Consider the following 12,814-nt stretch of genomic DNA (forward strand, 5'->3'; position numbering starts at 1 on the left):
CCGGCTCTGTGTGGTCTCTGTGTGCTTGCCCAGCTCTAAAATGGTTCTAAATGCTGCTGTTTACTTTACAGGGTTGATTACATGTGTTTATGACTGTGATGTTGGGTTTTAATGCACATAAAATATTTTAGGACACTATTTGTTTCAGAATCTTTTTTTCTTCATTTCCCTTCTCTAAAAACTGGTGCATCTTATGGTCCGGAGCGTCTTATGGTCTGAAAAATACGGTACATATTAGAATAATTATCTACTAATACATACCCTATTACATTTAAAAGAAAGGTTTGCGATGATATCTACATATTTTATGAATCGTCACGTAGCGTCAGGCAGAGTTGGTTGCGGAGTGGGTGAGCCGGCTGAAACTTTCTCCTGAAGACCCTGCTCATTGCTGGAGTCCGTCCAAGTTTCTGTTTCCATTATTTTCTTTATTGGGAATTGGGGTCCCACCTGGGCTCTTCTCGGCATTGACTTTTCTAAGCAGTTTTTTCAGGTCTATTTGCCTTTTTCCAGGAGGAATGAAGGCATTGGCAACTCGAGTTGACAACACTTTGGGCTCCAAAACAACCTGTTGTAGGTCAGAGAGGCAACTAATGAATTCCATACCTTTGATGATGGAACAAGCTTTATTCTTCCCTCAAAATTGTATTTTTAAAATTTTACAGTCAGTAGATCTTTAACTGTTTTCTGCATGAGCATTTTTTTTTTTTTAAACAATTCAGACTAAGTGCTTTAGTGAAGTTGGGTTCTGAGCAGCAAAGGTGCTATGGGTGGTGGAGATGAGGCAGAGGAGAAGGTGGAGAGGGTGGGGCTGGCTGGCTGCGGCTGCGTGGGAGGAAGTGCAGCTCAGGATTCTCCAGGGGTGGTTAGAGCACAGGAAGGCACACTTGTAAGTCTACCAGTGGTGTAACAGGTTTGACCACAGGTTGCACAGGAAGAATTTTCTGAGTAGGTCTTCAGCACTTCCTGGAGCTTGCATAATCCATTTTATAAATGCAAACCGTTTTTTTGTTTTTGTTTTAAAGACTATAAAGTGCTTGGTGGCAGAAATGGGATGGAAAGATGGTATCTTTCAATATTTCCAAACTCTGGGCTATGCAGTGCTGGCACCAGTTGCAGGTAGACCATGTTCTGTCTAAAGTTTTACTGTACCTTTCGCCCTCCCCCAAATTATGAGAAAGTTTATTGTAAAAGTTACAGAGAAAGAAGTGAGCCTGGGCTGCATAGGCTCATGAAAGAAGTTACAGAAGCAGAAGAAGGGCCCTCGGAGCCTGGGAGTGGGAAAGGCGAGGCAAAGTGCCTGGGCGGAGAGGAGGGCGAAGGGAAAGAGGTTGCTGGGGAGAGCTAGAGCCTTACTGCACCCTTGATGCTGGGACATTTGCAGTTCCAGGATGACCTTAGCCGGCGTCTGCCAAGTGGTGTATCTATTGAAGAAATAACTACTCTTTCTTCTGAGGGTGGTGCATGGGGAGGTGGGATTAGCTTGGACTGAAAGTGAGAGGTTTTCTTTTTTCTTTTATTTTAAAGATTTTTTCTTTTTCTTTTAGCTTTTTTTTTCTTTGAGGATTCAATGAAGGCATTCTTTTAGTCTAAGATCCTGGGGATTAAATGGAGTCCAGGCAGTGAGTGGCCTCACTCTTGCCAATTAAAAAAAGTTAAAACCTAGCGAAGGGGCCAATCTAGCCATGGCCTCTCCACAATGAAGCCTTAAAAATTTTGTGCCCTGGCTGCATAGCTCAGTTGTAGGTTCAATCTCTGGTTAAGGCACACACAAGGATTAACCAATGAATGCATAAATAAATGGAACAGCAAATTTCTCTCTCTCTCTTTCTCTCTTCCTCTTTCTCTCTCCCTCTGTCCCTGCCTCTTTCTTCCTCTAAAAAGTCATTTTTAAAAGTTTTAGCAACTGACTCTTTCGTTTACTGTGTATGAGAAGGCCTATTTTCTTCCACTCATGCTTGGTTTTATTTTTTTAAAGGAATGCTAATCTGATAGGTAAAATATGTAGTTTCCTCACTTTGATTTCCATTTTTAATTTTTGAAGGAAATTAAGCATTTTTTTATGTTTGTTGTTCATATTTATTTCTGTTGTCATTGGTTTTGTTTTGTTTGTTTATTTTTTTAACACCACTAAGAGAGTTTAACATTTTATGAAGTTAAACTTAGTTCACTTTTATAGCTTTCGTGTTTGAGGTTATGTTTATAACAGCTGTTCTCCTTTCATGATTAAACAATAATCCCTCTTTTTTTTTTCCTGGATATTTTTCGGGTTTTGGTTTGTTATTTTATTTAAATCTTTGGTCTTAAACCTAAATTTATCTTGGCGTAAAGGGTAAAATCATTTTTTGGGGAGAATTCAACAAGGATACTAAAGTCCCCTTTGCTGCCCTTAGGCAACCCCGCTCTTCTCTGTAGTATTTCAAAGAGGGAAGATCTTATACATTAGAAAGCGCCCCTATCTCCACAGGAAGGATAAGACCATGACTGAAGAAATTTCTGTCTCCTGAGGGTTTGATATTCTATATTTGCTATTTTATCACAAGTGTCATAGTTGAAACTCCTTGTAAGTCTATGAGTAGAATAAGACGGAATTTTCAGTCTGTAGATAAGTTCTCTTCGTCAGCATCTCAGTTACAGAAACTAGCCGGAAGCTGCACAGCTTAAAAATACAACCCCACTGTGCATTGGGTCAGGGTCAAAAAATTTCCTTTTAACTTTTTAATTATTTATTCAAAGATGAAAGTTTTGGTCAAATATGTTTTACTAAAAGGAACCATATTTCAGAGATTGATCGTTAGATAAATTTGTAGGAAATGCCATAGGGCTAACCACATGAAGAAATCTTCTTCTTAGCCTTTTTACTTCAATGCAGATTTAAAAAATCATGCAATTAGATTGAGTTCCATAAGACTTGCTTTTGCGAAAATGTTCCTGTGAGCATCTGTGGTAGGAGGATTAAAACCCTAGTTTATCCAAAGGGAAGGTAAATGAGATACAATGACAAGTAACTAGTTTGTTGTTTATTACTCAAAAGGCTCTTTTCTTTTTTGCAATTTTCTTCCTTTGTGAAGACTTACTAAAGTACACTGATACGGGACTTTTGGATTGCGATATGTGGTTTCCTGGGAAGGATGGTTCTCCGGATTCTTTGACCCTAGGCGTTTCTGGATGGAGGAAGATGGGATAGCAAAGGTGGAAATTTATTGAAGAACAAGTACAGACTCCCACGTGGGGAGGGGAGAGTCCCACCCCGTCCCACCCCGTCCCTTCTTCCACTGTTTATAAAGGCTGCAAGTCCCTGTGTCCTGATATCCCCTCTGATTGGCCACTATTCCCCTTTTGATTTGGTCACTATAGCAACTCCTGAGCTCAAAGGTCAAATCTCACTTATGAAGTGTGAGACCCTCCTTCCTCATTGTTTTCCTATTCCCTCTACGCTTTCTTCCTCCTTCTTTATTTTGCAAATATAGACCTTTGGTTACTCCCAGTTTCCTTATCTTAAGGAAATGTAATTTCTCTCAGTTTGTAACCTAGTGTTTTTTCCATGGATCTCTTTCATTTTTATTTATTTTTTAATTTCCTAAACCTGCCTATATCCCCTTAAATTTCCTATTTCAATACTATCATCAGAATTTTTATTATGTGCCCCCTCTGTATTTCATTCACTACTCAGTTCATGAGAGACTATAAACAGAATATGAGGTCCCAAATATGTTGTAAAATCTAAAATAAAAAAGTTTCCTTGAGGACAGACAGTCTGGTATTTTCTCTTGTTACTGGTCCAAAGTCCATGTTCCTGATTCTTTAAAAGCCAAAGCTCAACACGTCTGAGTTTGGAGTGAGGAAAGGTTTACTGATGGAGAAGGCACCAAAGGAGAAGACGGGAGCCCTGGTGGTGCCTGAAATCCATGTTAAGAGAACAGAGTTCAGGGTTCTTTTAGGTCAGGGGTATGGGGAATGGGAAGGGGCTGTTTTTGTAAAACTCAAGCCAAATTCCACCCACGATTAGCATGTCTATGTGCAAGACCCAACTATTTGCCTGAAGGTTATGGGAACAAAGCAGCCTTGAACAAGATTGAGTCAAAGAGAGACTGAGCATTTCATTCTGTTACACTCTGATTTAGTAATCTCTCTACAACAACCCTGAGTGAGTCTTTAAAGCTGGTCTCTCAGTGACAGTAAACTCACTGCCTTACAAGATAGTCTGTGGCATTATTGAATAGTTTTTATTATGGGAAATTTCTTGTTTGAGCATAAATGGACTCAAATTCATGGAAGTGACGGGACATGGAATCACTGTGACTTAGAAGAAATATGTTTAGTCTTAGTACACAATTCCTGGCTTCCAGCTCCCAGGCTCTTGACATTTCCTAAGTGAAGAGTGTGAAAATGGTATATTTTATCATGTTAACGAGGTGACTTTTGGAAAGCACCTCGTTGGGAACTGATTGCCTTGGAACTTTTTGTCTCACTCCAAAACATTCATTCCCAGGGAGGGGAGAGGGTTTGGAGATTGAAATCAATTGTCAATGTCCAGTGATTTAATCAATTATGCCTATGAAATGAATTTTCCATAAAGACCCAAGAGGTGCAGAGAACTTCTGGGTTGGGGAATGCATGCAGGATCTGGTAGCCTGGCTTGCCTGGGGAGGGATGGCAGTGTCATTCCCCTTTCCACATAGCTCACTCTATGCAGCTCTTCCCCATCCTGGCTGTTCCTGAGTATAATAAGCCAATAAACATTTCACAATAAATCAGTGATCTAGTAAGTAGCATGTTTCTCTGATTTCTGTGAGCCATTCTGGCAAATTAATTGAACCCAAGGAGGAGGTTGGGGAAACTTCTGATTTACAGCCAGTCAGTTAGAAGTATAGGTAGCAAAATGGCATTCTGAGTTGAAGGAAGTTGTTGGAATGTCCAATTTGTAGTCAGTTGATCAGAAGCATAGTCTGGGTTTGTGGCTGGCATTTGAAGAGTTTATGTGTTGACAGAAGGAAATCTTATATAGGGCTGAACTCAACCTTTGGAATCTGATGTTATCTGTGCAACAAATTCGCCCAAAATTGGTGTTTTAAAATAATCATTTATTATGCTCAAAGATTCTGTGAACCAGGGATTTGGATAAGGCATAGTTCAAATGGCTTGTCTCTGCTCATAGTCAGGGTCCTCAATTGGGAGGACATAATGGCTGGGTTAACGCAAGGATTAGAGGCAGGCCTCTCCCCTCATTTGTCAGTTAAGTCAATAGTGGTTGTTCCAACTCACCCTCAGGTGGGAATGTATGCACAGGTGACTAGGGTCCCTCAGCCAGAAACTGGACTTATACGGGTTGCCCACAGTTCTTACTAAGTTTGACTGAGCATAAACTAAAAACAAGAGACAAATATTTAAGATGCAAAATGACACTCCTGTTTGAACTACTGTTACTTTTAATAGTCTCTTATTCTATAAAATATAACTTAGTTTTTTAGCTTGAATAATAGAAAAGATAAAGTTAACTGTCTGACCTTGCACGCTAGTCATCTAAAGGGGCTGATATACTATAATAATCCACATATTCTACCAAGTGTTTGTTCATCCAAGGTTACAGATATTTGATTACGATACCAAATTTTAGGACTAGAATCTGGATTCTTTGCCGAAATCAAAGAATGAATCCACGGACAGAAAGTGGTATAGCAAAGATGGAGATGTATTGAAGAATAAGTACAGACTCCCACTTGGGGAGAGGGAAGAGTGTCACAGCGGACTCCCACTGGGTTATTTTCCCCCATGGCTTAAAAAGGCTGCAGATCCTGGTGCCTGATATCCCCTCTGGTCAATATTCACCTTTAAGTTGGTTACTATATTAACTTCTGGGTTCAAAGTTCAAACCTCACATGGGTCATGTGAAATTCTCCCCCATCCCCACTCCTTCCTTTTTGTTTTTCTATTCCCTTTGGGCTTCCTTCCTCTCCTTCTGAATGAAGGGCTTCCTTCTCTTTTAGTAAATATGGACCTTTCTTGGCCACTTCCAGTTTCCTTGTCTTATGGAAATATACCTGTTGCTGCCTCCTTGTCTTATGGAAATGTAACTGTTTCCTTGTGTTATGGAAATGTACCTTCTCCCAGTCTGTGGCTCTGTGTTTTGTCCATGGACCCTAATTCTAAAAAACCTCTAAGCCTGCCTATGTCCCTCTAAAATTTCTGCTTCAGTCCCCCCTCCGATTAGGAAACCCCAACTGCCTTTGGGGACAATGGACGTCGCATCTTTCTGGTTGCTTCCTGCTGACAAAGGGGTCGTAGTTTGGGGCGGCAGTCAGAGTCCCATCGGAAGTGGGTGGTCTAAGGGCCCACGGAAGATGGATGTTGTTAACGAAAAAAAAAAAAAAAAACACCATTGAAACTTGTAAGGAATTTTTGTGTGAGTTTATTTGAGCCTTACTGTCGACACATGCCGGGAAGCAGAACCTCAATGGATTGAGACAATGCTCTGGAGAATGGCTGGTTACATTTCTATATTTATACATTGCAATCAAAGGAAAGGGACGTAGGTGAGTTACATGAAATTCATTGGTGATAGATAGGGAGGTGGGACAGAGCGAAGTGGGGAGGGAACCTCTGGGATAGGGTAAAAGGTTAAATGATGGACATGAGCTTCTTTCACAGAGATGGATACAGGATACTCTAATGTAATTAACAGTTGACAATTAACTTGATAATAATAACAATGAGGAATGTCTCGAGGCCATTTGTTGTGCCCTGAGGGGTCCGGGGTAAAAAGGAAGTTACAAGTTACCCAGACATCTCGCAGATGTGTTATCTTAGATGCGGGAAGGTGGAGGGGATCAGTAAAAGATCAAAGTTGATCTTTGTCAGGTGAAATATCTGGGACATGACTACCTACTATAACCTGTTAGATATTTAATTTTCAGACCATCTTTTGTGGTTATCTTAGGTCTCTAGGTTTGCAAGACTGCCACACAGGCCTTCCCTGAGCTTGTCAGGTTAGCATGTGGCTCTTTTCTTTCACCATGTAGTGGCCTCCATTTGCTGTTCCATGCAGAGGACCAGATGCAGCTTTAGGGCTTCTAAATGGGAGAATATGAAACATAACAAGCAATGTTTAAAGATGTGTAATAATAAGACAGTATAAACCAATGCCTGAGGAAGTGGTTTTGGTTGGTGGTAGTGGTAGAATAGGTTGTCCTATAGACCAAGATTTAACACATCTGAATTGGGCTGCTTGTTTGAGTAAAAGGTCTTTTTTTTTCTTCCTTCTTTTTTTCCTTTTCCTGCTTCGCCCCAGGTGGGGAAGACAATCATACAACTTTAGCTCGTGGTCTTTATGTAAACTTCCCTAGGTTAACATACATGCAACTTTCACAAATTTACACTTTAAAATTAGCTTCAGAATCTTAACATTTTAACCTAGCAGAGCAACCTTTGGATCTGAGTGACACACAAAGCCTACACAGGACAGACAGAGGGCTTTCTATCTTCACAAAGATGATGAGGAGCAAACCAAGCTAGCAATCAGTAACCTAGGGACTATCACAGAGACTCACGATTCAAACCACATGTTCCTCCTGTTCACAAGCAGCTGAGTCCCGGCAAGTTGGAACATTCCTTATCTCCAAACAGACTTAATCATACGTCAACATGAAACATTAACAGAAACATTCCCAGACACAATATTTACAAGTATGCACAATCCACAGGCACTTCACAAGGCACCCCATCAAAAGCAACGTCTCTTGTCCTGGTTTGGGACTGTCCCTCCCCAGAACCTTAGCATTTTCCAATGGACCATTTTGGCCATGTGGCTCTCCCGATTGTCTTACATTCTCCTTGTGTTATTTTTGCTATTTTTTAAAGAAAAACCATCTCAGGGCTACTCTACAGCATCCATGGAGAGGTGGGCTTAGGCCAAGGGCCACCTAAAGTCAGGTGGGGCACCTCCCGTTGGACTAGCCTTTCCTTTACATGGATATAGAAAAGTCCCAGAAACATCCTGTATTTCTGAGGAATGCATCATCTTTCCAAATTTCAAATGGACTGGGAAATAAAACCTGGCTAAAATCTACCACAAGAATGCTCCTGAGAGTGTGTGACTGTTATGCCCAGACTTGGTGATCCCCAAGGACCACCAGGGAGCAGAGTCCGATGCAATAAACAAAAGAGCCTTTTCCATGCTAGCATGGGCTCTGTCCCACTCACGCCAGCAGCATGGCGGAAGAGAGAGCGAATTTCGCCCAGTCCAGGGGTTTTACTCCAGTCGGTGGTGATGTCACTGCCTCGGCTAACCCTGATTGGGCTGGGTTTACAAAATGGAGGATAACTCCGCCCTGCCCCACAGTGGAGTCAGGAGCTCATTCTCGCCCTGCCCTGCCCTCTCATGACCATTTTACAGAATCACAACGAAGGCGAGAGGCGAATTACACAGTAATTAATGAGATAGCTGAACAGCTGTGTCTGGCTCTAATGCTGAATTCTCTGAAAGGCTAAAACTTCTACAGGGATGAAAAACAGTTAGCTGGATCATCCTTTCTCAACTCTTGCCTAGAAAATTTTTCCCAGGACCTTAACCATAAAGGCCTGCACTTAAGATCTTAAGCTTAGTGGGTCTTGGACTGATGAGGCAGTGGTCTTGGCTGGGTACTTTTTGACCTGAGAAAGAAAGCAAGCAGAAAAGGCAGATGATTCTCCAAATAAAACCTGCATGGGATCTGGGCCAGGGGAGTGGACATATGTAATGGGTCAGATATGTGCTGTTCTTGGAACCGTGTCTCAGTTTCTCTCCCTGTTACAGAGTTCCCAAACAATTAAACAATGCAGGAGGAGAGTTTGGAGAGACTCACTTTATTCATCGTGTGATGGGCTTAGAGAAAATGAATTCAAATTCCAAGCAAGGCTACAAGCAGAACTTCCCTTTTTATTAAAGAGTCAGCCCTATGTGCATTTAGTGGTTATCTCGATGCTGGCCTTGAAAACAATACAGTTCTAGCCAATTAAAAAATGCACCTGGCATGGCATTGAGATTATGAGCATATCTAGTCTCTGGCCCACAAGGTCATACAGCTAAGTTTATCTTCCTCATTATTGAAACAGGCTAAAGCAGACTAGAAAGCAAACATTTTAGAATAAGAGGCCATCTAAAAAAAAAAAAGCAGAAAATTTCTAACAGCAGTTTTTTCCAAAATAGGGGTTTTCCTTCTCATCCCAACTGTTTAAGACAGCTGCGAGGACCCAGGATGCTGGGTGACCAACTCTTGTATGCATTTCTTGGATGGGTCAGAATTTAATTACATGTGTTGTTAAAACTCTATTGAGACCATAGAGAGATTCTCTCCCAGCACCACTGCTGTGGATCTTACTCACGTAAGAACATCCAAGAATCCCAGACCGAAGGGAGAATTGTTTCTTGGGTCTTCAGAGCTGGGCAGGGACCCATGCACTCATTTAGTCGATGGCTGGGCTTTGACTTGCAACTGGCCGGAGCCTAATGCTCTAATCCAACCCAGCACCAGTTTATCCTTCCATGGGAGACTTTCTTCTAGCAGCATTCGCCCTAGTGGCTTTTACTTGATTGATCCATGCCTGCTTTGGTTTTGGCCCTGGAGAATACATGTAGAAAGGAGCAGTGAGAGAGAGAGAGAGAGAGAGAGAGAGAGAGAGAGAGAGAGAGAGAGAGATGATACCCACTTTTTTAGACGGCAGTCAAGTTTAAGTGACTGACGGATAGCCATCAGCCTCCAAAATTATACAAGAGACAGAAAAGAGACAGAATCCGTGGTGACTCACCATTCGATGTGAAGAGGGTTGACTAATTTAAAGAGAATTTTCCCGGCCGACGCACCACCTGATACCTAATTTTTGGACTGGAATCCGGATTCTTTGTCCGCAGGAATAGAAGAAAGAATCCACGGACAGAAGGTGTATAGCAAAGATGGAGATTTATTGAGTACAGACTCCCACATGGGAAAAGGGAAGACGGCCACAGAACTGACTCCCAGTGGGGAGCGGGAAAAGTGTCCCACTGGGTTATTTTCCCCCTAAGGCTTATAAAGGCTACAGATCCTGGTGCCTGATATCCTCTCTGATTGGTCAATAGCCCCCTTCAAGTTGGTTACTATAGTAACTCCTGGGCTCAAAGGTTGAACCTCACATGGGACATGTTAGGGCCCTTCCCCCTTTCTTATTGTTTTCCTATTCCCTTTGGGCTTTCTTCCTCTCTACTTCCAGTTTTCTTGTCTTATGTAAATGTAACTGCACCTGGCTTCCTTGTGTTATGGAGATGTACCTTCTCCCAGTCTGCAGCCCTGTGTTTTTCCCTTGGACCCCAATTCTAAAAAATCCCTAAGCCTGCCTATGTCCCCCTAAAATTCCTGCTTCAATTAGATATTATATGTTCTCAAATTTACAAGTTGTATTGATATTACAGGTGTTTGATTAGATATAATATGAATTCAAGGTTACAAGCTATCTTACACAAAGAACTAGAAAGATATAAAAAAGAAAATACTCCCTCCTATATGAGTTCAGAATTTGATAGAGATAATCTGTTCTGAACATGCGCATAATAAAGATGGCTCCTAACTAATTGGCTCATTAGGCATCTTGTCCAGCTGGCCGATTTGCGATACAACAGCATCACTGGTGAGCACAGCAATGGTGGCAAGAGTCTCTCCTGCCTCCATGGCAGCACGAAAGAGCAGCTAGCCAAGTGGTAAGCAGCAGTGAGCAGGCAGTAAGGAGTGAGGGCTCCCAAACTGCAAGAGGAATGTCCGACAGCCTGCTTAGGCTTGGTCCCCCTCCCCCTCCAGTGCATGAATTTTGTGCACTGGGACTCTAGTTTACTATAAAAATTTAGGATTGTAATCTAATTTAAGGTTCTATAGTCCTTCAGCTTAGGCCTGCCTAGGAATGCTTTGCCTTTTCATGATTTCCTAATTCCACCTCCTCTTCCACTTCTCAGTATAATTTCCTGTTTCTCCAAAGAAGAATGGTAAGACACAAGAAAGATTTTATTTGACTGATTTAGTTGTATCTGTCAACAAAGTGAGAGCTACAGTACATTGCGTTTTCTGACTTAGCCTCAAAGTCTTGCAATGTCACTTCTTCCTTGTTTTACTGATTAAAAGAGACTCACACCCCTATTGGTCAAAGGCAGGGGGCAAAGATAAGTGTCTGAAAGATGACATGTATACTATTATTGGCTCTTTTTTCCTCTGGTGGTGTTTTTTCCCCCTGGGAGATCTTTCTGCAAGTAATGCTCACTTATCTCGCTGCTTTTGAGTCCCCCTTTAGCCATAAGTTTCTGACAATATACTTCTCATTCTGGGTATTTGACTTCTTCTGGTTGACCGCTCACATCCCCCTAGGAGACAAGCACCTTTGCACACCATCGCTGGAAGTGTAGATCTTGTCCAGTGCAACCAACCCTCTGCTGTTTATAGTCAGGCTAATCTACTCACAGCTCTGGACTTCTTGCGGCATAGGTAGAGAGCCCAAGCCCGGCCTCCCAATCTTCAGAGGCTGTAGGCCAAGTTCTTTGAGAAGCTCACAGAAGCCCTTCTCTCCCGGATTAAGGTGTGGAAAATATTTTTCCTTCCTCACCCGGTCCCATCCCTTCTATAGTTCCCAGAACTCTTTCCAAAGACATCCCTCAGTTTCAACGTTCATGGAAATGGAGGTAGGAGACTGAGCCGTGTTGATAGAATCAGTTTCACAGTCCTTAGGATGTATTGCTTCAGTGGGCTAGCCACTCAGTTTAGACATTGTCCTCAGACTTTGGGGTCACTGGTGAAACTCCAAGACAAAAAGTCTTATTTAATATGTTGCTACTCTTCAGCCAAGATTAGTCAAGCAGAAATGCCACTTCCCCCATAGCTGTGTTTTGGCTTACCTAAAGTTTAGAGGAAGGATTTTCAGAAGTATTTCAAAGCCAGTGGAGGTTGCATGACATTTTGAGAGAAGTTTGTAAGAAGAAACTGTGAGAGGGGTGGTGGGTGATCTTTATAATCCAAAAGCTCACCTTGCATCCTCTAATTTACTCTGGGTGGTGGGTGATCTTTATAATCCAAAAGGGGTGGTGGTGATCTTTATAATCCAAAAGCTCACCTCGCATCCTCTAATTTACTCTGCCGTGTGGCGAAGGAGCCATTCTAAAGTGAAAACCTATTTGTATAATTCTCCTTTCTATAACTTTATCTTCTTTAAAAGATAAAGCCCAAGTCGTCATGAGAAGTCATTTGAAACATTTTTTTGTGTGCAATATTTGAATATAATCTTAAAATAATGCATACAGGTTCCAAGGAATTTTACGTTTGCCATGGACAACTTGGGCTACAGTCTTCTTCATCCTCATTCTCTCTCTAGTTTTATTTCCTATTCATGTTTTATTTCTTAGGATAACTTAAAGTAGCCAGGATGGACTTGTCTATTAAGCATAATAGGCTCAGTGTAGAGGGCCCATGATACTTTTAGGGTGCCACAGAATTATTTTAAATTAAAAGGAAAAACTGAATATAACAATAATGTTTTAATCAAGTCTGGAGTATATTTGTTGTTATGCTAAAGCAGTAATAAAAACAATTTATATATATATTCAGCATTTTATGAAGGAAGGAGCTTTATGAAAATAAAAGTGCCCAAAGCCCACAAAAGTTATAACACATTGAAAGTAGTTAGCTTTACAGGAAAAAAAAACAACACTTAACTGAATACCATATTAGAAATTCTTCAGAGTTTTATGTTTGTGGGTTTGGTGATCCGTTTCATTCCTGGCTGGGTTATGCAATTTATTCGTCATAAGTTAAAACTAATGTAGAGC

The 12,814-nt window shown here is 41.4% G+C and overlaps 1 pseudogene; it reads right to left on the bottom strand.

The window, feature by feature from the left end:
- Window positions 1–305: 305 nt before the first annotated feature.
- Window positions 306–12,343, bottom strand: LOC118720431 (annotated as a pseudogene).
- Window positions 12,344–12,814: the final 471 nt, after the last annotated feature.

The sequence above is a fragment of the Pipistrellus kuhlii genome, unplaced genomic scaffold (assembly GCF_014108245.1).
Source record: "Pipistrellus kuhlii isolate mPipKuh1 unplaced genomic scaffold, mPipKuh1.p scaffold_m20_p_1, whole genome shotgun sequence".
NCBI classification, from domain to species: domain Eukaryota; kingdom Metazoa; phylum Chordata; class Mammalia; order Chiroptera; family Vespertilionidae; genus Pipistrellus; species Pipistrellus kuhlii.